This window comes from Chrysemys picta, chromosome 3 (assembly GCF_011386835.1).
Source record: "Chrysemys picta bellii isolate R12L10 chromosome 3, ASM1138683v2, whole genome shotgun sequence".
Lineage (NCBI taxonomy): Eukaryota > Metazoa > Chordata > Testudines > Emydidae > Chrysemys > Chrysemys picta.
The window spans coordinates 79,834,669-79,862,324 of NC_088793.1; the positions used below are offsets into that span (position 1 = coordinate 79,834,669).

The following is a 27,656-nucleotide window of genomic DNA, read 5'->3' on the forward strand; positions in this document are numbered from 1 at the left end:
ACATTAATTAAGCGCTCCCTAGACTGAGAACCATGGGAGAGCTTTATTAAAAACTTGCTGGCCAGATGGAGTTTTCCATTCTCATGGAATTTGAAACTTCAGCATATTGCATTAAGTATGCATTTAGGGGCCACACATTTTCATTCTGCTCCAATTGTACTGGGTGAATAATCTCTGAAACACAAATTGGGGAGGAGGGATAGCTCAGTGGTTTGAGATCCTTGAGGGGGCCACTGAGGGATTAGGGCAAAAATCAGTACTTGGTCCTGTAAGTGAAGGCAGGGGGCTGGACTCAATGAGCTTTCAAGGTCCCTTCCAGTTCTATGAGATAGGTATCTCTCTCTATATATATATTTTAAAATACACCTCTACCCTGATATAACACAAATTCAGATATAACACAGTAAAGCAGCGCTCTGGGAGCAGGGCTGCACTCTCCAGCAGATCAAAGCAAGTTCAATATAATGTGGTAAGATTTTTTGGCTCCCGCAGACAGCTTTATATTGGGGTAGAGGGGTATGTTGGGATTTTCAAAAGCAAGGAAGAAATTAATGTGCCTAAAATACTGATTTTCAACACCTATGCTTTTTTGAAAATCCCACCTATGATGTCTAACCATAAGGACATGCAGCTTTCAACTTCTAGAATGATAGTCATGTTGAACATTCAGATAAGACAATTGCAGCCAGACCCCTTTCAGGAAAACATTTTCATTAGCATGGTAAGTGATTTCCTAAATTGGGACCTGAATGAGATATTTAAGTAGAAAATTATTTAGGGTTATGTAGTTTTGATTAATGAATAGGGCAATAGTAAAATAAAAGCCCAAGAATTTAGGCTGATTCCCATAAATTTGCAGTTTCAATACTTAAAGTGAGATTTTTCCTTTAAATTTCTATTGTAATCTGAATGTTAGTGTTTTGTAGAGGGCCTTTGTTTGAGATGAATCCCAAACCCCAGTCCTAACAGAGTAAATAAATACCCCAAGCTTTTTGAATAATTGCCCCCATGAGCAGAAGAGATGTGAATTTAGAATGAACTCCCGGACTACAACTTTCTTATCCTTAGTCATTTTCAACCTCAGAAACTTCTCAGTTATTCATTTTCCCCCTATGGAAGATTAAAGACTCTTCAATACTCAAAAAACATTGACACACTGATAAAAATAGCTATTGGACTGGCACACACTGGCAAGATTGAATCCTTATTGTATAATATATGATCTATGAGAAAGAGAAGAAAGAGACTTTTTAATGAAACTGAGCACAGGACTAGTATGAAAATAATTTTTTGGTACATATACTGTACTTTGTAAAACTGTATTGGGCTATATTTTCAGACGCTTACTGTCCCTTTCATTAGTGAGATGATGGTGGGAACTACTATGGGTCAGAAGCATAAAGGGATATATAAATGTTTAGTTTAACTGGTAAATAAATACAACAGTGCCATGTGAACACCTGTTCTCCCTTTCAAGTGACACTGTAAATAAGAAGTGGGCAGCATTATCTCCCGTAAATGTAAACAAACTTGTTTGTGTTAGCAATTGGCTGAACAAGAAGTAGGACTGAATTTTATATTCGACTCAAAACTAAAGCAGTTATGTAAACAAAACAAAAAAAATCTACATTTCTAAGTTGCACTTTTATGATAGAGATTGCACTATAGTACTTGTATGAGGTGAACTAAATAATGATACTTCTTTTAATTATCTCTTTTACAGTGCAAATATTTATAATCAAATATAATATAAAGTGAGCACTGTACACTTTGTATTCTGTGATGTAATTGATAGCAATATATTTGAAAATGCAGGAAAACATCCAAAAATATTTATAATAAATATAAATTGCTATTCTATTATTGCTTAACAGTGTGATTAAAACTGTGATTAAGTGTGACTTTTTTATTCTAATTAATTTGGTTTTTGTTAAATTACTTGTGTTAATGGTGATTAATTAACAGCCCTAGTGTCAACATTCCAAAGTGACAGTTTTAGTTTTCATCTGGAAAAAAAAAAAGAAGAAAGAAAATCAGTTTTCAAGTGTTCATTTTTTTTGACTAACCCTAGTGAGCACACACAACATATGGTCCATCAAGGATTTGCTGGTGGTTTGTGATGAGCTGGCTGGTTGACTCTCCTGATTTCTAGTTGCTGCTGTTTCATTAAAGATTGACTGGGGGAAAAAATCCTAGAATTCTTTCCTGAAATTACATTTAAATGAAAACTACGAAATGCAAGTTAAATAATCATGTGTCAGAGAGGAGAAGGTCCTCAAAAGAATGGATGGGATAGCAGTAGCCCACAAAACAATACTGTTAAAATGTCATCCACATGATGAAAATGTTTGAGAATCCCTAAATATGGTTATTTTAGAGACAACCAAGTACTGTCTGCCTTTGTTTCGTCCCAGTGCCAATACCCATGATATATGCAACTTGTGTCAGTGTTTCTCTCTGTCCTTTGAATCTCCCCTAACTTCATAACACTCCAGTTCATTCTTAGGGGATGAAAACTGCAAGAATAACTTGAGTGAGATCTATGACCTGTGTTACACTGAAGAACAGACTGAATAATGATAGCAGTCTCTTTTGGCCTTGAAATCCATTAAGGAGACTTAGGAAAAGGATGACTCACTGCTAGCAACTCCTTGGTGCCAGACATGTCATAGTAGCTGTCTTCCCATCAGGTACCTGCCGCTGATGATGACTCTGCCTTTGTGGTGGCCTGCCTTTTCCTGTGACTTGCCCCCCCCAGCCAGGTCACTTTAAAGTCTTTTCCCTTCCAGGGTATTTCATGCATAAAAAGCAAGGGGAATTAATGAAAATAAACTGAGTTCAGAGGGGAATGACCCTCTCAAAGTGCGTCAGAATCTGGCACTCCTTTCTCCCAGAGAGGGACCATTGAGCACAGTTGTTTGGGAAGCTCCTACCTTCAGTCACCCCTTTCCTCAGCTGCTTTCCCTGGTCTGCCAACAAATGAGCTGCTCTGCTCCCCTTTTAAGCTCCTCCTCCAGCCTCTATATGCTGAAAAAGGGAACAGTCCAACACATTACCACATCTATTTCCCATGATGTAACTAGGATATTTGATATAATGCCTCTTAAAAATAAAACAGGAATGCATAAAATGCTGAATTCATATCTATACATGAGGGAAGTGCAATATGTTCCCTCTGAGTCTCACTGATTTGCTGTTTGCGGTGCATTATTGAGATAAAGCTACCATTGTAACGAATAGGATGCTTGGTGTCGCATAACAAACTAATGGATCTAGCCTCCCTGCACAAAACTTTGAGAAAATTTGGATTTAGATATGAATCCCATTTCAAAGTTCAGGTTGGGTCCTTTCCTACTTTTTGCAAAGAGATAGAAAATACAGATAAATATAGTGTGAATGAATGATAATGAACCATGATAACTAAATATAGGTAGGTATTAAAAGTTCTTCTAGATGCTTTCTATTATTATCCTTAAATGTTTTATCTTGTACCACTAGTCTTTTTTGCAAATGACTACATTGGTCAAGTAAAACCATAAGAAGTTCTGAGACTTACTGATTTAAAAAAAAAAAAAAGTTTTATTTATTTTATTTTTAATTCAGAAGACCAGCAAATTTTCGGGAATTATATTTGTAGCTGTCATACACTGACAGAATGTGACACAAGTAAATACTAGAACATATCAATATTTATTTTCATTAATACTCCTCAGTTATTTTTTCTTTTGTGAGTGCTATCTGATTAATTTTGATAAAAAAGTGAACAAGCTTTGTATTTAATAACCTGATTTTATTTTATTGATTATATATATATATACACACACACACACACACATATACACACACACACACACACAACGGTTATAGTTCTTCATTATTTCTTGAAACTACATGGATTTTGAGTTATTTATTTGGTAAATGTTCTATTTAAGGAAATATTAGGTGTTTAATCACTTAAACTCATGTCATTGGGGGTACAGAAGTGCATGTCCTGTAGTTTTCATATAGATTCAGTGATTTCCCCCCCATATCCTCAAGGTAATGGATGTTTATTTTCTTTCTGTATAATCATAGAACAGGGGTCAGCAATGTTTGGCACGCGGCTCGCCAGGGTAAGCACCCTGGTGGGCTGGGCCAGTTTTATTTACCTGCTGACGTGGCAGGTTCGGCCAATTGCGACCCCCACTGGCCACGGTTCGCTGTCCCAGGCCAATGGGGGCGGCAAGAAGCCGCGGCCAGCACATCCCTCGCCCGCGTTGCTTCCCGCCGCCCCCATTGGCCCGGGACGGCGAACTGCGGCCAGTGGGGGCCGCGATTGGCCGAACCTGCCACATCAGCAGGTAAATAAAACTGGCCCGGCCCGCCAGGGTAGCCGAACATTGCCAACCCTTGTCATAGAATATCAGGGTTGGAAGGGACCTCAGGAGCTCTAGTCCAACCCCCTCCTCAAAGCAGGACCAATCCCCAACTAAATCCCCAAATGGCCCCCTCAAGGATTGAATTCACACCCTTGATTTAGCAGGCCAATGCTCAAACCCCTGGGCTGAAGTGCCATGCACATCTATGTTGCAGTAAACAAATATTAGATAAAAATACTATAAGCAGATCAATGCTCTGTATCAGATGCACTATTAGTAAATGCATTTGCTGTGAATTGTGAAAGACAAAAAAAATAGAGAAAAACTACTGAAAGTCTGTGGACCTCTAGGACTTTTTGTGAAGAAATAAGTGTGAAAAGCATTATACTACAAAAGCAGCTGATGCTGTTAATTACTTTTGCATTGGGATTCAGGACTTCACAATGAAACAGATATTAATACTTATGAGTAGGAGTTCCAGATTCACCACTGGCATGCAATTCAGACTGCATAATTATTGTGTTTGCAAAGTACTATGTACATTGAGTGGTAGATACTATGAGTATCTATCCTAAGAAAACTAGTCTTAGAATGGGGCAATGTAATTTTGAAACAGAGCCATAGCTCTTTCAGGTCTCAGTCTTTCCAATTGTTCCATAGGGATAGTTCTCTGTGTTTAGGTAAAGCCCCATTGACTTCAAAAGGACTCCACATGGATTTACCCCCACAGAGTAATTTGTTGGATCAGAGCCACAGCCAATTACTTTCCTACAATTGCTGAAAATTACTAGACGGGAAAGAAAATAGTGCCAGAAATAAAATACTTGGTTGATGTTTACACTCCACATAAACAAACTGCTATGCACCATTGTTGGATATTAACAAGTCAGATGAGAAAAGCAAATAAATACAGGAATGACGTGGCAAATGCATGCTGAAAAACAGATGAGATCTGTGCAAGGCCGGCTCCAGGGTTTTTGCTGCCCCAAGCAGCAAAAAGAAAAAAGAAAGAAAAAAAAAGCCACGATTGCGATCTGCAGCACTTCTACCGCCGCTGCTTCAGTCTTCGGCGGCAATCTTGGAGCGAAGGACCAGCCGCCGAATTGCTGCTGAAGACTCGGACGTGCTGCCCCTCACCATTGGCCGCCCCAAGCACCTGCTTGCTAGGCTGGTGCCGGCCCTGGGTCTGTGAATCACAAAGCTCACTGTTTATCACAAGTTACACATAATTTGATTATATACTTATCCCCCTTTTGCTTAAGGCCATTAATGTAAGGATGATGTTGTGACCCTTCAGAGGCATCCAAAAGTGTAAGTCACCTTGTTACTATTCTGCCTCAGCAAGAGAGGTTTTCTGCTGCTAAACTGCACATCAACTCCTTGACACTTCAGTCTATTAGATACCCCAATAAACTCCTCCAGACCCTGCCAGCCCTTACTTCACCTTGCATGTAACACTTGGTGCACTCCAGTTCCCAAACTCCCTTGAAGAGTGTCAGCCTACAGTCTCCAACCCTTACACTGGACCATTACAGAAATTTCCCAGTCCACTGTCTCCAAAGAGTCAGTCTACACACAAGCCTGTTGGCTGTAGACAATTACTTCATTTTAATCATTCATTTATTGGGTGATGTTATGATTAACATGTCATGTCACATATAATCATTCTATGTTGAACAGATTTAAGTTGTAGATTATGGCAGTATAAGAATGATCAGAAGGGATAAATATGTATCAGGTATCTAAGTAAGTAGAGTTGAAATGCATGACCTACAGGCTGAGGACTAAGACTTTTAGGTTAGCCATAGTAGGCCTTAGTCTTAAGAAATACTTGACATTTGTAAGTAACCAAAGAATAACCTGATGACACAAGATTATGGGAAAAGATGTGCCAAGATTAATTTTTGATTATAAGATACCCAATATTCACATTTTTCTAACATGACCAAACCACAGGGTACCCGATGGGTGTAAACGGTAATGAGAATAAAAGGAATTATAAGCAATCATGAAAAAAGTACCCCAATATTCTTGGGGATTCAATAGGACAAGGAAAAGCAGGTTGACCCTTTCACTCATGTGTGCAGGGTATTAGGTATAGTTATAATCACATTCAAAAAGAGGGTGTGATTCTTGGATTGGGAAAATGAATTACCATTGGGAAAACTCCAGCAGGAACCATCATTCTATTGATGATCAATTTGTGAGGAACCCATCAGACCCTAAGACTATCTAGGAGGATTTGAGTATGACTTTAGCTATAATTTGTGCATAGGTATTTTTAGGATTTACATATGCTTGGATAATCATAACCTTATCAAGTATCAGAGGGGTAGCCGTGTTAGTCTGAATCTGTAAAAAGCAACAGAGGGTCCTGTGGCACCTTTGAGACTAACAGAAGTATTGGGAGCATAAGCTTTCGTGGGTAAGAACCTCACTTCTTCAGATGCAAGGTGCCACAGGACCCTCTGTTGCTTTTTACATAACCTTATCAGAAACTTTCATAAGGTCTAGTCTGCCTTATCAATTTTATTAATGTCTGTGTTCCTATCCTTGGTCTTCATGTGTTCCTAGAGACTCTAGATCTGAGACAAAGGACAGAGATAACTTTCATGTGGAGCTTGAAACTGTAGCCACCAGAGCTGGACCCACAGTGGTATAATATGCAATTACTTAAAATAATAAAATTACCTACATTCACTTTAAATAAAATATAAGGCTACATGGTTCAGCTGAGGCTGTACATCCCATTTCAATACACTGTGCTGGCATGAACTTACAGTAAAACATGAATAAGTGTATTTATATCAGTTAAATCTCTATTCTTTTAAGCAAAGATAATAGAAAGAGAACATGATTACAAACAAAAGTATAGTATGCTTTCTAGTAACTAAAACTTAACAGGCTATAATCCTTTCCTAAGGAAGTTTTCTCACCTAAAAATTCCTTTCAGTGTCACAAGCCCTTCCCCACCACCCAAGTCAGGATCCAGCTTTCATGGATGCAAAGATTGCTGATCTTTTGCTTCCCTCAGGCTATGTCTACATTACAATAGTTATAGCAGCGCAGTTGCACCGCTGTGGTGCTTCTGGTGGAATACGCTCTAAACTGATGGGGAAAGAGCTCTCCCATCAGCTTAACAACTCCTGCTTCTGCGAGAGGCAGTAGCTCTGTCAGCAAGAGAAGTTCTCTCACCGACACAGCGCTGTCCAGACGACCACTGCTTAGGTCAGTATAATTAACGTTGCTCAGGAGTGGATTATTCACACCCTTGATTGGCTCAAGTTACACTGAAGTAATTTGTAGTGTAGACATAGCCTCAGTGATGAATACCAAAAATGTCTTCCCCTCCCCTCCTTGTTTTATTGTCCAGTAAACCTTTGAAAAGTATTTTTTGAAGTGTAGCCCAAGACAAATTTCCTCTCTCCCTCTGGTTGACTGTTCTTCAGGGTGCATTTGCCATATTGTCATTCCTGTATTTATTTGCTTTTCCCATTGACTCAAAATGTAAATAAAATTCTCATTGACTTTGGCTCACCCTGTTTCATTTACATTCGAGATCCAGGCAGATAGGCCACTCAACATTCCTTTGTCTGGGACAAACTAGTTTACCACCCCTGCCCCTGGTTTCATGGTTTGAACATATTTTAAATATACATATACACCTTCTTAATTGTTATCCATATGTACACCACTCAATTATTAATTATGATATAAGCTTTCATTTGGTGCGTTACACAACATTCTTTATAGACGAATGCTAAGACAGCAATGGATTAGTTGTAGTGAGTATATCAGGTCTGATAGTCATGTAACAAGAATTCCTATGAACCCTTTGCAAGTGGGAACCAAGGGACTCTTAGGGTCAGTGTGGGCATTTTGGCCTAGCTCCACAAAGGGATTTAGATAGCTTAACCCAAATTCTAGGCTCCACTGTGATCCACAACCCCGCTGCTCAGCTGTCTCCCAACCCTGTAGGACCTAAACTCTCTCAGCAGCTAAATCTTTGTAGATACCCAAGTTTCTGCCTTTGGGCATGCACACTGCTGCCTCACTCTAGGCATCTAGACACCTATCTCATGCCTACACCCCAGTGCCATCCATGAACTACAGAAGTGAGGTTCTCCTCTGCTGGGCCTGACCCAGTAGGCATGTTCCAAGCACACCTAACTCAACACAAAATAGCAACCTCCAGTCTACCTTAGAACCTTTATCCCCAGGGTTAGTGTACTAACATGGGATGTGGGAAACTAGGGTTAAATTTCTCTCTGTTACTGACGGGGAGAAAGGGGTCTCCCACTTCTCAGGAGAGAGCTCTAGCCTCTAGACCATTGTTTCCCAAACTTGGGATGCTGCTTGTGTAGGGAAAGCCCCTAGTGGGGCGGGCCAGTTTGTTTACCTGCCCCATCCACAGGTTCGGACGATCACGGCTCCCAGTAGCTGCAGTTCGCTGCTCCAGGCCAATGGGAGCTGCTGGAAGCAGCGGCCAGTATGTCCCTCGGCCTGTGCCGCTTCCAGCAGCTCCCATTGGCCTGGAGCAGTGAATCGCACCCAGTGGGAGCTGCAATTGGCTGAACCTGTGGACAGGACAGGTAAACAAATCGGCCCGGCCTGCCAGGGGCTTTCCCTATACAAGCGGCGTCCCGAGTTTGGGAAACACTGCTCTAGACCATGGGATAGTGTGGGGAGGTCTTTTTAATCTATCCTATTGAAGCAGTGTTACCAGATTTGCCTGTTACTCTGGGGCATGCTCATTTATTAGGGTTACTCTTCTGGAGGTGGTGGTGGGGGTTCCGTAATTCTATCAATGTACTGCTTGTGTCACTTGTGTTCTCATACGGAGCTCTACTTCTCCCTTCTGCAAGTTCCCTCCCAATGGAGCTATCCTGCAGGACCTAGGTTCCCCAGGGCTGGAGTCTTCCAGCCCCAGAATCAGACGAACACACACACACACACACACACACACACACACACATTAACAGAGTGCATCTGAGGACCGGGTTAATCAGCATTCCCAAGCTGACCCCTTATATGTCCCTGGACTCAGTAGGCTGGGTCGAGCAGCATGTCCAAGCTCTCACCCTTATAGGCCCTTGGATTCAGCAGACTGGGTCGATGAGCAAACCTCACAGGATTTTTGGGTGCTGCAGGGATCTTTAGCTTAAGTACGAGGAATGGGAAAGCCAACAAAAAAAAAAAAAAAAAAAAAACCCACCACGGGGGCAGAGGGGAAGAGAGAGAGAGAGAAGCAACCAGCTTAACCATGAAAGTTATTTATTGCCAGGTGGTAACCATACAAGGGGAGCCAAACAAACAAAACAGTTTTAATATTAAATCTAACTTAAAGTTGATTATAAAAGTCAGGTTTAGAAAACAAGTAGGGAAAAGGACACATGTCAGAAGGTTATACTGAGAGAGAGAGAGCGCGCGAGCGTGCGCGCGCTGGGTTCTTACCACTCCATGAAACTTGAATGGAGCAGGGGTTCCAGGTGATGGTGGTAGCTGAGAGTCCGGAGTACTGGAGACAGGCAGAGCCCCCAGCATGATCAGTCAGGAGAAGATGAAGTCCCATGGAACTGACTCAGATGTTGGATACAGGCATCAGAACCCTTACTTCAGCATGGGTAGTGTTTTTTGTAGGGAAAGAACAATGGTTCAAGGGAGAACACTAGATTTGTTTATAGGTAAACTGATGGCTCAAGGGAGTATACCAAGGTTGTTTTGTTCAGGCTAGACAATAGGAGCTGATCATTCCTGGCTATAGGTGGTGTTCCTTCTAGGGAGCTCACAATGCAATTAGGCAGCTTCAGTATTTTGGATACCAATAAAGGATTCATTACTAGAATTGGTCTGCTAACTACTGAGCTGGGTGTGTGCAGGCATGGGCTCATTAACATCTGGAGCAGAGATCCCCATCATGCAGTGCTTCCCTGCTTTTCTGGTCCCAGAGTTCAGTGCGGTTCTTGCCTTGGAATCTCTGTTCTCCATTCTGTATGCTAATGGAGATGCCTCCCTGTCCCATCTTCAATGCAAATGAGGCTAGGGAAGTTTCCTTAATCCTGTCACCCTTGTCCGAGGGGTTTAGATGGGTCTCCCACTGCCTTTTCATTGCTTTTTTTAAGTCTTTCTTCTGATTGATTTTGGTTCAAGCAGAGGCTGGGCCGGTGCTGGGGGGAGGTCTTCCGTGAGTCAGACAGGCTGGGTACAGTGCCCTGGTTCCCCAAGAACAGAGCTGACTTGGGATAAATAATTAAAGTCATTGGAGCAGGAGGACTGAACCCTCAATCTTCCATCTCTCAGATGAGTGACCTAGCCACTAGACTATAGAGTGATTGTCACTCTATCTCTGGCCCAATTAGTACTTGAATATTTAATACCAAGTGGCATGAGGTCAACACAAGAGAGATAGCCACATGAGAATGTCCCCTATTCAGTCCCAAACCTCACCCAACCCAGCCGTTTTGTGTGAAGTTAAACAGGTGCTTAAACTTGTTCTTGCAAATACCAGTTTAGGCACCTAAGGTGCCAGAGACCAAGAGAGGGGTTTCCAGCTGTAGATCACCTCCCTGCAGATTCAACTAATGCACCTATCTTCAAGACATAAGTGGGCATAGGGCACATGCTTCTCATTGGTATGTCCCATTTGCTAGCTTAGCCAGCTCCTTCTCTAGCATGCATCCGACTAAGTGGGTATTCACCCACAAAAGCTCATGCTCCAATACGTCTGTTAGTCTATAAGGTGCCACAGGACTCTTTGCTGCTTCTTTAGCATGTGGCTGTTGTGGAACTCACCATCAAGCACCTCTGTCTCAGTCTCCCCATGTAACCCTAGGTACTTAACTCAGAATCGGTGGATTCCACTGATTTTCTAAGCGCGGTGACACTCCAGTTTGGATCCAGACAAGGCTTCCTGACTAACATTATACTATGTATAGAAGATGGGTAAACTTCTATTTTTTCTTTATAGGTGATGAACCTCATTTTCAAGAGGCCATGAATAATGTAAACGAATATTAAAACAAATTTAAATACAGTTCCTAAATTATTTTATCTATTAGTCAAACAACATCGTTTGTCTGTGAAGCTACCAGTTCTGCTGTTATGTTATGCTAAGGAAATGTGTAGCACTGAATGCAATCATTTTTTTTTATAGCAATGAGTTATCCCCTTAGAGATACTCAGTAAGGATAAAGGAAAGGATTTCAGACACGATTTAAAATTTCCTACAGAGTGATCAAAATAACTGAGAACCCTTCAGAACATTATGCCACTTCAGTAATATATATATAATACACACACACACACTACACATTGTCAGAAACCTTGAACAGATTGATTTATCAAGTTCATACGTTAGATAAACTGATGAAAAAAATAACTTTTTGAAATTATATTAGATAGAGATACCTCAAGTGAGGCCAAGACAAATGTGGGATTACTATTTTGCAAGATAAATACTCCTGTAACAAAGACATTACATAATTGCATAGCAATTGATGATGATATAATTACTGCACACATTCATTAGCAGATAATTATTTGTCACTGGTAAAGTCTAAAAGATTTGAAGGTTAAGACAAGTATACAATTGAATTATATCCAAACCTGTATTAATTTTCTATCCTTCCCCTTCTTTAGTATCTAAATTAAGGTTACTTTCCCCATCAGCTCTGCATGTACACTCAACCAATCCCCTTCATAAAAGAAGTTTTCAGTGGCCAATTTCTCTAATATTTTCTATCCCATAGCCATGTTGTCAAGCCCAAAACATTATTTTCTTCTGCAAGATATATTTCCTTTCTTCCCATCTAGATTGCTTTCCCAAATAGTAGAGCCTAAAGATAACCTCCTAAATCCACATTTAGGCCCTTAAACAGGGGAACTGATTTTCAAACGCATGAGCATCCAGCATCTCTCACTGAAGTCTAAAGATTCATCACTTTTGAAAATCAGGCCAAATTATAGGCAACCATGTTTTCCAAAATGTTGCCCCTTGTCTTTCAATTAGCCATCCTCCTGCTTCTGTCTGTTACCTTGCCACTGAAGTGCCCTGCATTGCAATGAAAATCTTACAGTGAGAAGTCACAGCCTGCTGTGGTAGCAATAGGCAGCTTTTCAGGATGGTGATAAAGCTGGCCTATTTTACCTTGTTTACCAAAGATCTAGAAAGAGCTGAAAGCTAAATATTAAAAGGACAGAGGAATGCTACTTTGGGACATTGTCCTAGAGAAGGACATTATGGAAATGTTATGCAGTTATGGCACAGCAGGACCATGAGAAAGGTAAGAGATTGGTTGAGAGGCACTTCCCTTCAGAAAATTTTAATAATTATAAATAAACCAACATTTTTTAAAAGGTTTGTAATAGAGATGCATAAACATCCATGAGGCCAAATCCATCCCGGGTCATGCAGAAGCTGCTCCCACTGAAGTCAAAGAGAGCCAGCCCTATGATAGCTGTATGTGTCATTAGCAATTTAGGCTGACACAACTTGGCAAGACCTTAGAATGGCCTAAAACAGAAGATTTAGGCATGTCCTTATCATTCTTGAGTGCTGTGTTCTGCATCGTCCTTGAGTGCTCCTTTAGCATCTTGATTGCCCAGTGGTCCCACTGGTTGTTTAGCAGGCTTCCTGCTTCTGATAGATTTTTTTTTTAATACATTACTATTTGAGTCTTTGACTAGCTGTTCTTCAAATTCTTTTTTGGCCTCCCTAATTATATTTTTACACTTCATTTGACAGAGTTTATGCTCCTTTCTATTTTCCTCATTAGGATTTAACTTCCACTTTTTAAAGGATGCCTTCTTGCCTCTCACTGCTTCTTTTACTTTGTTGTTTAGCCATGGTGGCATTTTTTTGGTTCTCTTATAAGCTTTTTAATTTGGGTATACGTTTAATTTGAGCCTCTATTATGGTGTCTTTAAAAAGTTTCCATGCATCTTGGAGGGATTTTCCTTTTTGTGCTGTACCTTTTAATTTCTGTTTAACCTCATTTTTGTGTAGTTCCCCTTTCTGAAATTAAATGCTACACTGTTGGGTCACTGTGGTGTTTTCCTCACCACAGGTATGTTAACTTTAATTATATTATGGTCACTATTACCAAACAGTCCAGCTATATTCAACTCTTGGACCTGATCTTGTGCTCCACTTAGGATTCAATCAGGAATTGCCTCTTCTTTTGGGGGTTCCAGGACTAGCTGCTCCAAGAATCAGTCATTTAAGTTGCCAAGAAACTTTATCCCTGCATCCCTTCTTGAGGTGATATGTACCCAGTCAGTATGGGGATAGCTGAAATCTCCCATTATTACTGATTTTTTTTTTATTTTAATAGCCTCTCTTATCTTACTGAGCATTTCACAGTCACTATTACCATCCTGGTCAGGCGGTCAGTAATATATCCCTACTTCTATATTCTTGTTATTCGAGCATGGAATTACTATCCTGAAGAGATTCTATGGTACAATTTGGTTCATTTATGATTTTTACTTCATTTGATTCTACGCTTTCTTTTACATATAGTGCCACTCCCTCAGGGCCGGCTCCAGGGTTTTGGCCGCCCCAAGCAGCCAAAACAAACAAATAAAACAAAACAAAAAGCCGCGATCGCGATCTGCGGCGGCAATTTGGCGGGAGGTTCTTCCAGGGTCGGCTCCAGTGTTTTGGCCACCCCAAGCAGCCAAAACAAACAAACAAACAAAAAAAAGCCGGGATCGCGATCTAAAAAAAGCCGCGATCGCGATCTGCAGCGGCAATTTGGCAGGAGGTCCTTCACTCCCAGTTGGAATGAGGGACCGTCTGCCGAATTGCCGCCGAATACCTGGACCTGCCGCCCCTCTCCGGAGCGGCCGCCCCAAGCACCTGCTTGAGAAGCTGGTGCCTGGAGCTGGCCCTGCACTCCCTCACCAGCATGACCTGCTCTGTCCTTCCAATGTATTTTGTACCCTGGTATTACTGTGTCCCATTGATTATCTGCATTCCACCAAGTTTCTGTGATGCCTATTATATCAATATCCTCATTTAAAACGAGACACTAGTTCACCCATATTATTATTTAGACTTCAAGAATTGGTATATAAGCACTTTAAAAACTTGTCACTTTTTAGCTGTCTGCCATTACATGATGTAATTGAATGGGTCTTTTTCTCTTTTGACTGTTTCTCATCAGATCCTACCTGTATTTTATCATCTTCCATCCTCTCTTCCTTATTAGGACATGGGGGAGGATTTATAAATGGAGATTCCCTAAGGGATGTCCAAACCATACCTGTCGGCTTTCCCCCAGCCATTAATTTAACTACTGTTTATGACATTTTTAATTTTAAGCACCAGCACTCCGGTTCCATTTTGGTTTAGGTGGAGCCCATCCTTCCTGTATAGGCTCCTCCTTTCCCAAAAGTTTCCCCAGTTCCTAATAAATCTAAACCCCTCCTCCCTACACCATTGTCTCATCCACACATTGAGACCCTGCAGTTCTGCCTGTCTAACTGGCCCTGCGTGTGGAACTGAGCATCTCAGAGAATGCTACCATGGAGATCCTATACTTTAATCTCTTACCTAGCAGCCTAAATTTGGCCTCCAGTACTTCTCTCCTATCCTTCCCCTATGTCATTGGTACCTACATGTACCATGACCACCAGCTACTTCCCAAGCCTGGCCTTGACCCAATATGGGGCCTTAAGCAAGTCACATGAGTACAAATACTACCACCCCAGTCCTCCAGGGTCACAGAGCCCTGATTACAACCAAAGTATCATTCAATTGTTCTGCTGAGGCACAGAGGATCCTGGGAGCATAAGAAAGTGGAATGCACCACCTACATACTGTGGAACCCAACTCAGAGGGAGTTTCTAAATACAGTCACAGACTAGGAGGTCAAGCTTGGAAGGGAACATGGGGAGAGTTAATGGATCCTTGACAATGCAGATCCACTGGCCATTTTTCCCTGCAAAGTGGGAGGGGAAGTTCAACACCCACAGCAATTGCTGCAGTAGAAGCCAGAGAACTGTACTGCTTATCTATGGCCTGAGGTACAAGAGGTTTCTTTTCTTTCCAGGTCCCATTGGATCTCCAGTGCCTTCAGCCCAGTTACTCAAGCTCTGTGCATGACGGTAAGATATACCCCCCATCCTCTTTTCCAGTTTCTCCAACTAGTGAACGGAGATAAACAACTCTTACCTGCCTCTTCCTGGTTTCTGAGCATTTATCAATCAATTAAGCACTCTCACTCTTTTTCCCTGGCACAATGACTGTTCATTGTCATTATGACAGACTACAAATTTCCACTACAAATGACAATGAATAGTCAACAGTGTGAGAATGGCTCTATGGCAGGGTAGTTAAGGCACTTACCTTGGATGTGGAGACCCCAGTTAGACTCCCTGTTCCAGTGATTAATTATTCGGGCTGTCAAGTGATTAAAAAAATTAATCATGATTAATTGCACTGTTAACCAATAATAAAATACAATACAACAAATATTTTGGATGTTTTTCTACATTTTCAATTGGTATTATATTGTTTAACAATGTGATTAAAACCGTGATTAATCGTGATTCATTTTTTTTTAGTTAATCACTTGAGTTAACTGCGATTAAGCGACAGCCCTATTAATTATTTATACAACCTGGAACAGCTTCAACATCAGAGGCTGAGAGAGCCCCATTGTATATTATCCCATAGCCCAGTTGCAAGGCTGCTCACAACACATGAGACCCAAGTTCAAATCCCTGCTCTATATCTGGGGGAAGGTGTGGGGGGAGGAATTGGACCTGGATCTCCCACGTGAATACCCTAAACACTGGGCCTAAAGTTAAAAGGAGGCTGGTCATAGCATCTCCACCTGTTTATGAATGGGATCTAAGTCCTGAAAAATGTTTTGAGTGTGTAACTATTAGGCCATTCATGTTGAATTTGCAGGCAGTTTTAGGGTTGTCCAATACTGCCTTTTTTTTTTTTTTTTTTTTAATAAAGAGAATACATTATTTGTCTGAAAAATTTTGCCTAGCTCTAGTGAACTGTTCAGTAACATTTCATGGATGCAGTTGCTGAAGGATATCTGCGCATCTGGGAAGGAGGGAGAGAAGAATATTGAAGTGAGTAAGCAGATATACCATTTACAGTGTGTTCTGTTTGTAGAACTGATAGTTATAACTATTACAATTCAAATACATATCTCCAAATTTGAACTAATTGTATGAATTAATACACGAATCAATATGAGCATCAGCCTTCACACACAATGCTGGTACTATATCATCTGAACAATTCTGCAATTTTGTAATCAACCTTTTCTTCCTCTCCTCTGCACCCCCTTTTTGTAAGGAGATTAACCAATCAACCAGCTCCCACTATTAGGCATGACCATCCCCATCACAGTTTCGGACAGTTTTATTTTAACATTCACATGATCAAATTATTCAGGGAATAACACGTTTGTGCTTGTAATGTTCAATATTGAAACTCAGACAGAATGTCATAACAAATTTAACCATGTTAAAAAAAAAAAAACAACCAAGCATCTTTTGCCCTTTAGGGTACTAGAACAAAGCCACTGGACAACTTTACATGCCTCTAGCAGTGCTAGTAGCATGAGAATTCTCTAGTTTTGACTATAGACTAATTAATTGCTGGAAAGGCGCTATTAGAGTCTGTCATGTCACTGATGCATATATTTATGACTCCATGAGAAATTAGTGACGTTATAGAAAGAACTGGCTATTAGAGAGCTGATACAGGGTATTGTGTCAGTAATACATGGATTAAGGGTCTCCAGGAGGACACACTGACAAGACAGACCATAATAGCTCAGTAAGAGGAATCACATTCCATCATATGATGCCAATGATTTATAGGTTAAGTACAGAGAACTGTCTCATATACTGCCATTGAGATCACTAGAAAACAGATTAATTTTTTCCAACTACCATCTTTTGCAACACACATTTCAAAGAAAATTAAAAACAAATTTATGTATTTGGAAATGCCTAATTCATGAGTTTGAGAAGAGTGGCTTATCTATCCTATCATCCAGAGGCATGATATAAACTACTGAAAACTGAGACGCTATTAACTGTAGCTTTCCTTGCTTTATTAGATTTAAGCTAAAACCTCACTGTTGTTTAGGTGAATTGTATGTATAGTACCAAAAGAAAAATTAAAAATCATTTTACCACACTTATTTACTATTTGTATTGAAGTAGCACCTACAGGTCTCAACAAAAACTGGGGCCTCATTGTGTTATGCACTGAAGAAATACATAGAAGACAAAAAGTATATAATTTAACTATAATATTTAGTTTCCCCATTTTACAGCTGGTGAACTGAGAAGTTAAATGACTTGCCCATGTTCACACAAGTAGCTTGTGTCAGAAAAAACACTGAACACTGATCTAAGTCCCAGTTCAGTGCCTTAACCACAACACCATCCTTTCTCGTGGCAAATATTACTTTAAATTATTGTGTATGTGTATATGTATTATTTAGAACACGAACATTTAAGAAAATTGTGTCCAGAACTATAAAATATTTTAAAAAGTGGATCCTACACTATCTAGTCATAGATTTCAAGGCCAGAAGGGACCGCTGTGATTATCTAGTCTGTAGTCCTGCATAAAACAAGAAATTCCATTAATTCATTCCTGACTGAACTAGAGCATATCTTTTAGAAAAAGGGCGGGGGGGAACAAACAAACAAAAAAACCCACCCCCCACAACCCTTGGTAAGCTGATCCAATGGTTAGTTATCTTCACTTTTTGTCTGCTAAACTGAAGAGCCCATCACAAAAAAGTGTTGTACCCCCCATGTACGTACTTATTGACTCATGAAGTCACCACTTAACCTTCTCTTTGTTAAACTGAATACATTGAGCTCCTGAAGTCTATCACTAAAAGGCATGTTTTAATCATTCTCATGGCTTATCTCTAACCCCTCTCCAATTTATCAATCTCCTTGAATCGGCTTAATTTTTGATATATTTAAATATAAAACAAACAATTACATAGCCACTCAAACATCCCATCAGAGAACAAGGACTAACTCACATATCTATTACATTTTTTTAATTTTGGCAAAACAGAGGCAAAAATCCCCAACCTGACAATCATGATTTCTTGCAGGCATGAATGAAGTATGAAGACTGGATTCTGAAGCCTGACTCTAACCAGGCCAATACCCTCCTCTATGTAGCTGCTCAGGATAGTCCACCATTCATACCAGGGATTAATCCTATCCTCCTGCCTTGCACTTTTAGCATTCCCTTATTATCAGAAAAATGTTTACAAATTCAGTGGATGCTGCAGGCAAGCCAAATAAAGTCAATAGCATACGATTACTGCTATGCAATTGCACCAGTCATAAAAATAACATTGTTTAGCTAAAAAGCAAACACATCAAATGTGTGAAAAAAAGACACTGCAGTGCATTTCACAGAATGGTACAGTGCCAAGGGATCAGAGTAGCATCCGGGTTCATAAGACAAGAACATAAGCTTCCACCTACTCCATACAAAACATTCTTACAGCACAGAGAAAACAGAGATGACAAATGAGAATTATTTACCTGAAAATATTCTTGAATAAGAAGAGACATTAAAGAGAGAAGAGCAAAAAGGCTCCTTTTTAAAATACTAAACATACCTCACAAATGTGGCTTGTTTTTAAAATGCAGTTTTACTTTGAAAATAGGCTATGTAAAAGATAGCACCTTCTTACTCAGGCCTGTTGCCTGAGTCTAGTTAGACTCATATCTGTCAAAAATAAGGGGTAATAAATCGAAAAGAATGTCAGTCAGGTAGAACAAATACAGCTCTGACAGAGTGAACTGGATACTTTTGTGTCTTGTACAGCATCAGTACAATTGCATAACTAAGAGTTGCAGCTACACTGCAAAAAAAAGACCTGCAGCAGTGAGTGTCAGAGCACAGGTCAACTGCTTCAGGCTCACGCTCCAGGGCTTAAAAAAAAAAAAAAAACCCACGGAAGTGTAGACATTTGGCCTCAGGCTGAAGCACAGGTTCTGAAATCCGAGGGGGGTGGGTCTCAGAACTTGGACATATGCCTAAGCCCCATTCTCTACCTCAGATTTTTTGCTATGTAGCCAAATCGACCTGGCTGCAGGTTTTTTTTTTTGGGGGGGGGGGGGGGGGGGAGGGGGAGGCAGTGTAGACATATCCTCAATTGCAAAGCTACTTTACAATCCCATTATTTTCTCTGTTTTGCTCTCAGTTACACTTATGCAACCCCACTGAAAGTAATAGAGTTGCAGAACTGTATCTGAAGGCAATACTTGACCTGCAGAATCTTTATTACTGGTAATACACGAGTCTGATAGAAGACAGCTGAACTTCCAGATCCCAGCCTGAGTTTTCAGGTCTGGCAGATAGAAAAGCCATCTCTATTTGTAAACTACTTGTGATTGGGAAATTATTGAGAAAAATAACCACTGAACACACCACCATTTTATAGTCAATTTTCAGATAGCCATGCACTTTAAGAATTAATCACATCCTGCTGCTTATTCCTTACTTGACGTCAAAATGCTCCATTTTTGATATCACAATTGGTTGCTATAGAAATGATAATCAGGCCACAACAGGGAATTATGATTTCAGGTGAAGAATAAGGAGCATGAGCAGATGAACCCTTAAGAAACAGAGAGCTATTTCTCTTGCTTCGGTCATAATAAGTGCAGACAACAGAAACGAAATACACTATATACATAAATAAATATACAGTACAAACAGCTTATTTTGAATTTTGAGAAATATGCAATTCTATCTGGAGGTGAATAAAAACACATACATATGCAGAAACATCTTGCTCTTGAAGGCCACAATCCTGCAAAGACAGTACAAACTGTGAGTAGCCCTTTGATGTTAACGGGACTACTCACAGTGAGTGAAGTTAAGCATGTGCTTAAGTGTTTGCAAGATTCGACCTAAATAAAGCTAAAATTTCACTCCTCAGCATCCCTTCTTTATTTTGTACGAGAATTCAATGTGAATGTAACCCCTGATTGTAAGGTATTCTTTATAATTAGATATTGCATTCACTGATTTTTTAACCAGATGTCACGAGGGAGTAGGAAGCTTGGAATATAGCAAAAGATTCTAATTTCCCAACAGGAAATAATAAGTAATACCTGGCTCTTTCATAGCCTTTTTCATTAGTAGATCTCAAAGGCTCAGATCAAAGGGAGTTAGGTGCCCAAATACCTTTGAAGATCTGAATCAAAGTGCTTAACAAAGGAGATCACTATCATTATCCCCATATTAGAAATGATGAGGCAGAGAAAGAGGGAGGTAAGGTGGTTTCCCCAAGATCACCAAGCAAGCCAGTGGCACAATCAGGAAGAGAGCCTATGTCTCCTGAATCCCAATCCAGCACTATTTGCTAGGCAACACTGCCTCCCTAAATAAATGAAAGCAAGACAACATATGCTTTGTTGACACAGTGGTCCTCAAACTTTTCCATACTACAACCCCCATGTTACCAAAACAAAACACAAAACAAAACAAACAGTTCAGGATATCTTTCCATCTACACAAAAAAGAAAGAGGGAGGTCATAACTGGGATGTGGTCACAACTTCCCAGGTTGAAAACCATTATGCTAAAAGATGATTAGAGGCATAGAACAGCTTCCATACAAGGAAAGATTAAAAAGAGTGGATAAAGAGATTAGAAAAGAGACGACTAAGGGAGTGGATATTATAGAAATCTATAGAGTCATTAATGGTGTGGACAAAGTGAATAGGAAAGCGTTATTTACCCCTTCACATAACACAAGATACAGGGGGCTCACTCTTGAAATTAATAGGCAGCAGGTTTAAAACAAACATAAGGAAGGACTTCTTCACAGTAACCTGTCTAACTTGTTGGTGGGACATGTTGTGAAGTCCAAAAGTATAACTAGCTTCAAAAAAAGTATTAGATAAATTCATGAAGGATGGGTCTATTAATGTCTATTAAGATTTCTTACCCATACCCTTTTGTTTTGTGTTAAGGAGTCCTTGAGAACAGAGCTGCTTTAAAGAGGTGGGAGAAAGGGGAAAAAAAACAAACCAACCATCATTCCCTCTCCTCTCTAAGATCTTATTGTTTGGTTCCTTCCCTCACCTGAAATTTCTTTTCCTTGTGGTATGTGGGTATACATGAATGCTATCTTTTCAAGTCTTCTCCAGAGCAGAGAGGAAACAAACTTTCTTTTTATTTCCCTTATTAAGGACTTCCCTCATTAGTGGAGTTATTTCTAAAATAGAGCTGGAAGAAAAAACTGCTACAAAGATTCTTACCTGAAAAGGAAGTGTCAACAGCTGCTCATTTATTGGAGTTTGACCCAGAAAAAAAAAAAAGAATGAGCCTGAATTCATCAACTTTCAAATAATTGGTTGCTATTAGGCTGCAGCCAGCTCAACTGTGGCAAGTTTCAGGAAGTCACAGGTGTAGCGCTCTGTGATCAGGCAAAATGGGTAGTGTGGGTGCTTAACACCTCTGAAAAATCAGACCACTTTTATTGGGTTTCAAAATATAGAGTTAAGAACTGAACTTCAAGGCATGCAAATTTGAAAATTTAGACCCAATTGAACTTAATTTTGAAGAATGCTACTCATTGTTGACCTAAGGTTATGTACCTTCCACACAAATATTATGTCCCCTTATTTTTCATGTTGAAAATTATTTTAATAAAAAGCCATGAAATTGAGGTTATCATTTTAATTGTCCTGCATGAATAATTGTTTGTATCTCTCATTTTGGGCCTTGTTACACTCTGAATCCCACATTTGGACCTGGGGAGAAATAAGATGCTGAACAAAGTTCACATTTCTTTACAGTATAGCAACCTTATCTCTCTACAGTATAGCAACCTTATCTCTCTCTCATGGGTTACTGTGGATATTTTTAGTTTAATTTTGATTTTACTAAATATTTTCTTCTAAAAGGCTCTATTTATTTTAAAATACCATCAGTTAATGAATTGATCAAATGATAGATTGCAGAGGAGAAAATATCTGTATTGAATAATTGATATTTGAGAATAATGTGTGTGGAGTTGCATGGGAAGTTTATGCAACATTGATTAGTGGTATAATTATGGGTTTAGATAACCTTCCATTTGATGCTGATCTATGTCCATGCTTACTGTGTACCTGTATATGTCCTGTCCTGCATGCTTCTACATGTACACTGACCCGTATGCTGGTGCAGAACCCTCTTAAAACTAATGGAGCTGTTCATAGGCACAGAAGCCTACCTAGAGCAGCAGAATGTAGTTAGTCACAAAAAAACAAACTTCCTCTACATTTCTCATACTCTCTAGACCCGTTAATCCCTCTTATGTCATTTCTTTAAAAATATCCTCCCAAGTTCACTGTATTAGTGTATTATAAAGATTTCCTGAGTGGGTTACCTTGAGGGGGTAGGGACCCTCCCTCTGAATGGGAGGGGGAGTGAGGGGAGCTACTGGGACTTGTGGGGATGGGCCAGCCAGCTCCTGGCTGGGAAGAGGTGTCCTGGTAGTTCCTACGGTCATTCCTATGGCAGTTCCTGGACACCTTGTGCTCAGTGCTGCCTCCAGGCAGCTGGTGCTCATGCTCCTATCCTTCTTCTGGAACTGGTGTCTCTATTATGACCTGTGGTGGTCCTACCTGCTCCCCAGCAGCCAACCCTATCTCATGTGAGATGGTGGCCCTCCTCCGGGTGCCAGATTAGTCTCCTTCCCTGCATGTGAAACATCGATCTGACCCATCCCACCCCCAATATTCCACTAAGAGGGCACTAGTCCCACCCCTAGTTCCACTGTCTCTGGGGATACCAATATTTCCTTTGTAGCTTCCCAAGACAACAATGGCAAGCAAACATGAAGCATACTTTCAAGTTTCACTCATATTTCCATGCTCTCATTTGTGGATAATATAAAGAGTTGCATCACCGCTGTACTCATTTATTTATTTGTCAGCCCAATTAGTTGGGCATATGTTATGCTGTAGTTTATTTTTAATACTAGATTTGCAATTGGTACCGGAAAATAAGACCTGTCAAAGCATGGATTCATTGTGAGAAAAAAATTCTCCTCTGAGTTAGTGAATAAAAATGAAACATTTTAGCCACTGTGCAGCTATCAGCAGTCAGAACTAGGATTGGTACTACAGCTCCATAAATACTTATTAAAAGAACTAACTACTGTAGATGGTTATAAGTACATTAGCTAGAGAGCCTCTTAGCACAATATAATAGATGTGTAGGATATGTGCAGACTTCATCTGATGGGGTCTTCTTTTCCTCAAGGGAGTTATCAAAGTCTGTTTAAACTAAGCAAACAGATCTGGTGTAGGATTTTACCTGTACGGAGGATGGATTAAAAGTGTTTACTAATGAAGGCTAAAATAGTGTCACTTGGGTAGAAGACTTCTTAGGAACAGTATAATTATTAAGGTGTGAAAGTCACAGGAAAAGCCCAGATTTGTGTTTCTTGCCTAGCTGAAAATGATAATCATTATCTTTAATCATGGTAGATATCCCAGAAAAACAAGTCAAACAAATATGGACCTAACTAAAGGACAGGAATCATCTCCTTTCTTTCTCTTCCTCCATTACGTTTGCTACTACAGATTAGCTATACTGCGTTGTTTAGCATGTGAAACGGAGTGGAATGTCAAAAGATGAGTCAGACAATCATGCTAATATTCTCTGTCATTAATTCTTAAGAAATGTTCTATACATAACCACTGAAACAACCATAGTACATGTGTGCATTTCCATCGGAGCACAGATCAGGCTATTTCCTGGGGATCAATGATCGAATGGGGTTAATAGCCTTTGGCTGCACATCAGGCTAACTCCTTTTAGAAGGTCATAAATTGCAAGAAAATGTCCTACTTCTTGATTGCTATTACTTAACTAGTAATGTGTGTTTTGGTCACTTCAGATCCATGGCCTGTGTCATGCTTCCATAAATCTCTCTAGTGCACTAGTTCCAGTCAATGGTGTGCTATTAATTAGCAAAGCTATACCAGTACCAATCTCTTCAAATCTTCCCTTTGTAAATTCATTCTAGTCTTCAGAAAGCTCCTGGAAAAATCAATGTAATGTACCACATTATAAAATATCCAATGAAGTTATAAACTATATAAAGAGGTGAGTTAGGAGAAGGAATTTAGGAGAGGCACAGAGAGAGAGAGAATGGTTGATTCTATAGCCTACTGGTTAGGGCACCCACCTGGGAGGCGGGAGACCAGGGTCCACAGTTTCCAACTTTCACGCAGTTAATAAGCCCTGACTTTCACAATAAGCCAAAAATCAAGCTAATCCAATTTCAAAACAAGGTCAAAACAAGCCAGTCCCTAAGAACCCCAACACTCTATGTGACTAGATCCCCCCCCCAGCATGCAGACTGGGACTGTGGTGAGCGTGCTGTGAACCCCTGACTCTCTCCCCCACCACCCCTGCTTGCCCCTTGCCCCTGCTTGCTGGGGGCTAATCAAAAAAAAAAAAAGAAATAACAAGCTACAAGCCAAAAACTAGCCAACAAGAAACTCACAAGCCGATTAAGCCAAAAACAAGCCCAATTTCTGTGTTTTTTCCACAGGTTTGGCATGTCTGCCTGGGTCACGTCCTTTGCTCCAATGACTGATTATCCAAAATGAAACAGCTTCAACAGGAGAGATTAAGAAGGCAACATCCCATAGTTTAGGGCATCTACATAAGAGGGGGGAGACCCTGTTCAATGTCTTTCTCCCCAGCTGGCAGAGAAAAGAATTGAAGCTTGGTCTTCATATCCCAGGTGAGTATTCTAACCACTAGACTGATGGCTACAAGGGAGCTAATATTTCCACCTCTTCCAGCTGGATTCTGAAGGGAGCCTGATTCTATGGGTGTCCTCAGAGCCACTTACTGGATTGGGAACTGCAGGTAACAGGTATTCTCCTCCCCTCCTCCACCCCACGTTCCCATGGATAATGCTGGGGCTTAGGTGTCCAGATACCTAGAGTGAGCCAGCAGTTTGCATGCTCAGAGGCAGAAATTTAGGTACCTAGGGAATTTTTATAGCAGACATTTAGGTTACAAGTGAGTCTAGGCTCCTACAGAGTAAGGCAGAAGCTGAGAGGGGGGTTTTGTGGATTTGTGATGCCCAAAATTGGGATTGTGGTGCCTAAATCCCTTTGCAAATCTGGGCCTTATTGGCTTTGTAAGACAATGTAATAATACTGTCAATACTTGGGCATATTTTTCAACTGATTTCATAGATTATTTTATTTATCATGCCTGCATTCTGATCCTAATAACTTCTATTACTTCCATTACTGAAAGAATTGGCTCCTTGATTTAACTGTACCAAATTATCCCAATGACATTTAAGGCTCTTCCATTTATCTAAATTTACTTTCAGCAAAAGCTTACATGTTCTGCCTGATCTTCAGCTGGCATAGATGAGGGTAATTCTTTTGACTTTAACCAGTTACAGATCTGTACCATAATACCACTTGAAGGTCCTTCACAAGTGTGGGAAACCTTCCCTATACCTTTTACATGAGAAATATCAGTTTCAAATGAAGATTTATTTTTAATTAAAAACAAAACAAAACAAAAAAAACTTTTCATTAGACCATCAGAGTGCTCTGTGTCCAGAGATCATCCAAATTTTCCCTTGCAAATCCTTAAAGAAAAATCTTACATATTGTAACCAATGAAACCACTAGGGGAACAGAAAATATTTCCAAATGTCACTAATTTAATACAGAATAATGTTCTGTTCCGAATACTATAAGGAAGTTTAAAAATTCTATAGAAAGATCAACATTTTATATTCAATTGTATAGGACATCTCTATGGGATGTATTTCTGCATGTGTAATCTATAAAACATTAAAGTTCTCAACCTAAACTTTTGCATTTTAAACCAGAACGTGTAAGACTAAGCTTAACACACTGCAATTTGCCTTTCATTTTGAACTACAAATTGAACCTTTTATATTACTGTTCTGTATCCTGAACATGATGTTCTGTAGGCTTCTATTAGTTTAGATTGGCTGCCATGGAAACTGGAGTGTGTGTGTGGGGGGGAGGGTTTAACCTAAGTCATTTGTCTCTTTCCTCATTTCTTTAAAACAAAATTCAATAATGGCCTAAACAAGGAAAGACAACATATTGTTTGGGAGGGGTAACTGATCAGTCTAGCATTTTGGGAGTGTGGAGTATATTTAGCATTCACAAAAGGTGACAGATATGCACTGATGTCCTCTATTTATACTGAGAACATGTTTGTTGTTATATGTTAAAAATTTTACACCACCGGGAGACCATTTTAGGAGCACATCTAGAGTCAGCATAACTGATGGAAGAATTCATTCTCTCTCTCCTTGGAAAATATGGGAGTTCAAGGTGGTGAAGACAGGATGTTCATCAAAGTAGTTGAAAATGAATGCATTGCTCCCTTGAGGATACTCTGAATTCTAACTCTGGAACTACTAATGTCAGATATTTGGACTTTTAGGGTCTTGATTATTAAAAAAATAATTATATAAAATTATGTGCCCATTTTGCATGTGCAATTGTATTCCTAATTTATATTTCCATATGATTGCACAACTAAATGGATAATTTGTATGCAGAAATATTCACGAAAATACATAACTGGCCATTTGTACACAGCATCAGCTGATTTATGTGAGCAATCATGGTAACTGAGTGGGTAAATTAGAGCTTTGTTTCTTGTAACCTCTATATCTATTCCCAGCTGCATGATGTACACAACCGCTGCTCCACAAGGAGAATAAACTTGTAGGCCATGAACCAAGATATGTTTGCATTGTATGAAGGTCATGTCACCATTATGATATGTATCCTGTTTTGAATTTACAATGCAAAATCTTTTCAAGTATTCTCCCTCATCAATGTCCACAGTAGCAATCTTATTTCCAGGGGAACAAAGGGTTGCAGGTCCTTTGCTACTCACCTAGATATTAGTGTATATCAGGGATGAAAGTGAGCCGGTATGGGCCAGTACAGCATGCCGGTAAGAACCCTCACTGGCCCATACCCAGCCCACATTAAAGCACTGCTGCTGCAGCGCTTTAAGGACGGTCCTTTGCCGCAGTAGCGTTTTAACATACCCCCCCCCCCCCGAACATTAAAGCACTGCCATGGCAAAGGACCCTGCAGCGCTTTAATGTCCCTGCCCTTTTTGCCCCCCCACCCCGCAGCCACCGACGGGTGAGGGGGGAGGCGGGGGGCAAAGGGAGCAGTTGTCCTGGGGCCGGCGATTTAAAAGGACCCATGGCTCTGGACGCTGCTTCCGCTAGCA

The 27,656-nt window shown here is 40.2% G+C and overlaps 1 long non-coding RNA gene across 1 annotated transcript in view; it reads right to left on the minus strand.

The window, feature by feature from the left end:
• LOC135982038 (uncharacterized) overlaps positions 1 to 21,633 on the minus strand; it is a 76,914-nt gene extending 55,281 nt beyond the window's left edge. Inside the window, exons 1-2 of the long non-coding RNA XR_010599237.1 lie at positions 21,474 to 21,633; positions 15,709 to 15,762 (exon numbers count right to left, since the gene is read on the minus strand). This is a non-coding gene — a long non-coding RNA (uncharacterized LOC135982038). The remainder of the gene's footprint in view (positions 1 to 15,708; positions 15,763 to 21,473) is intronic.
• Positions 21,634 to 27,656: the final 6,023 nt, after the last annotated feature.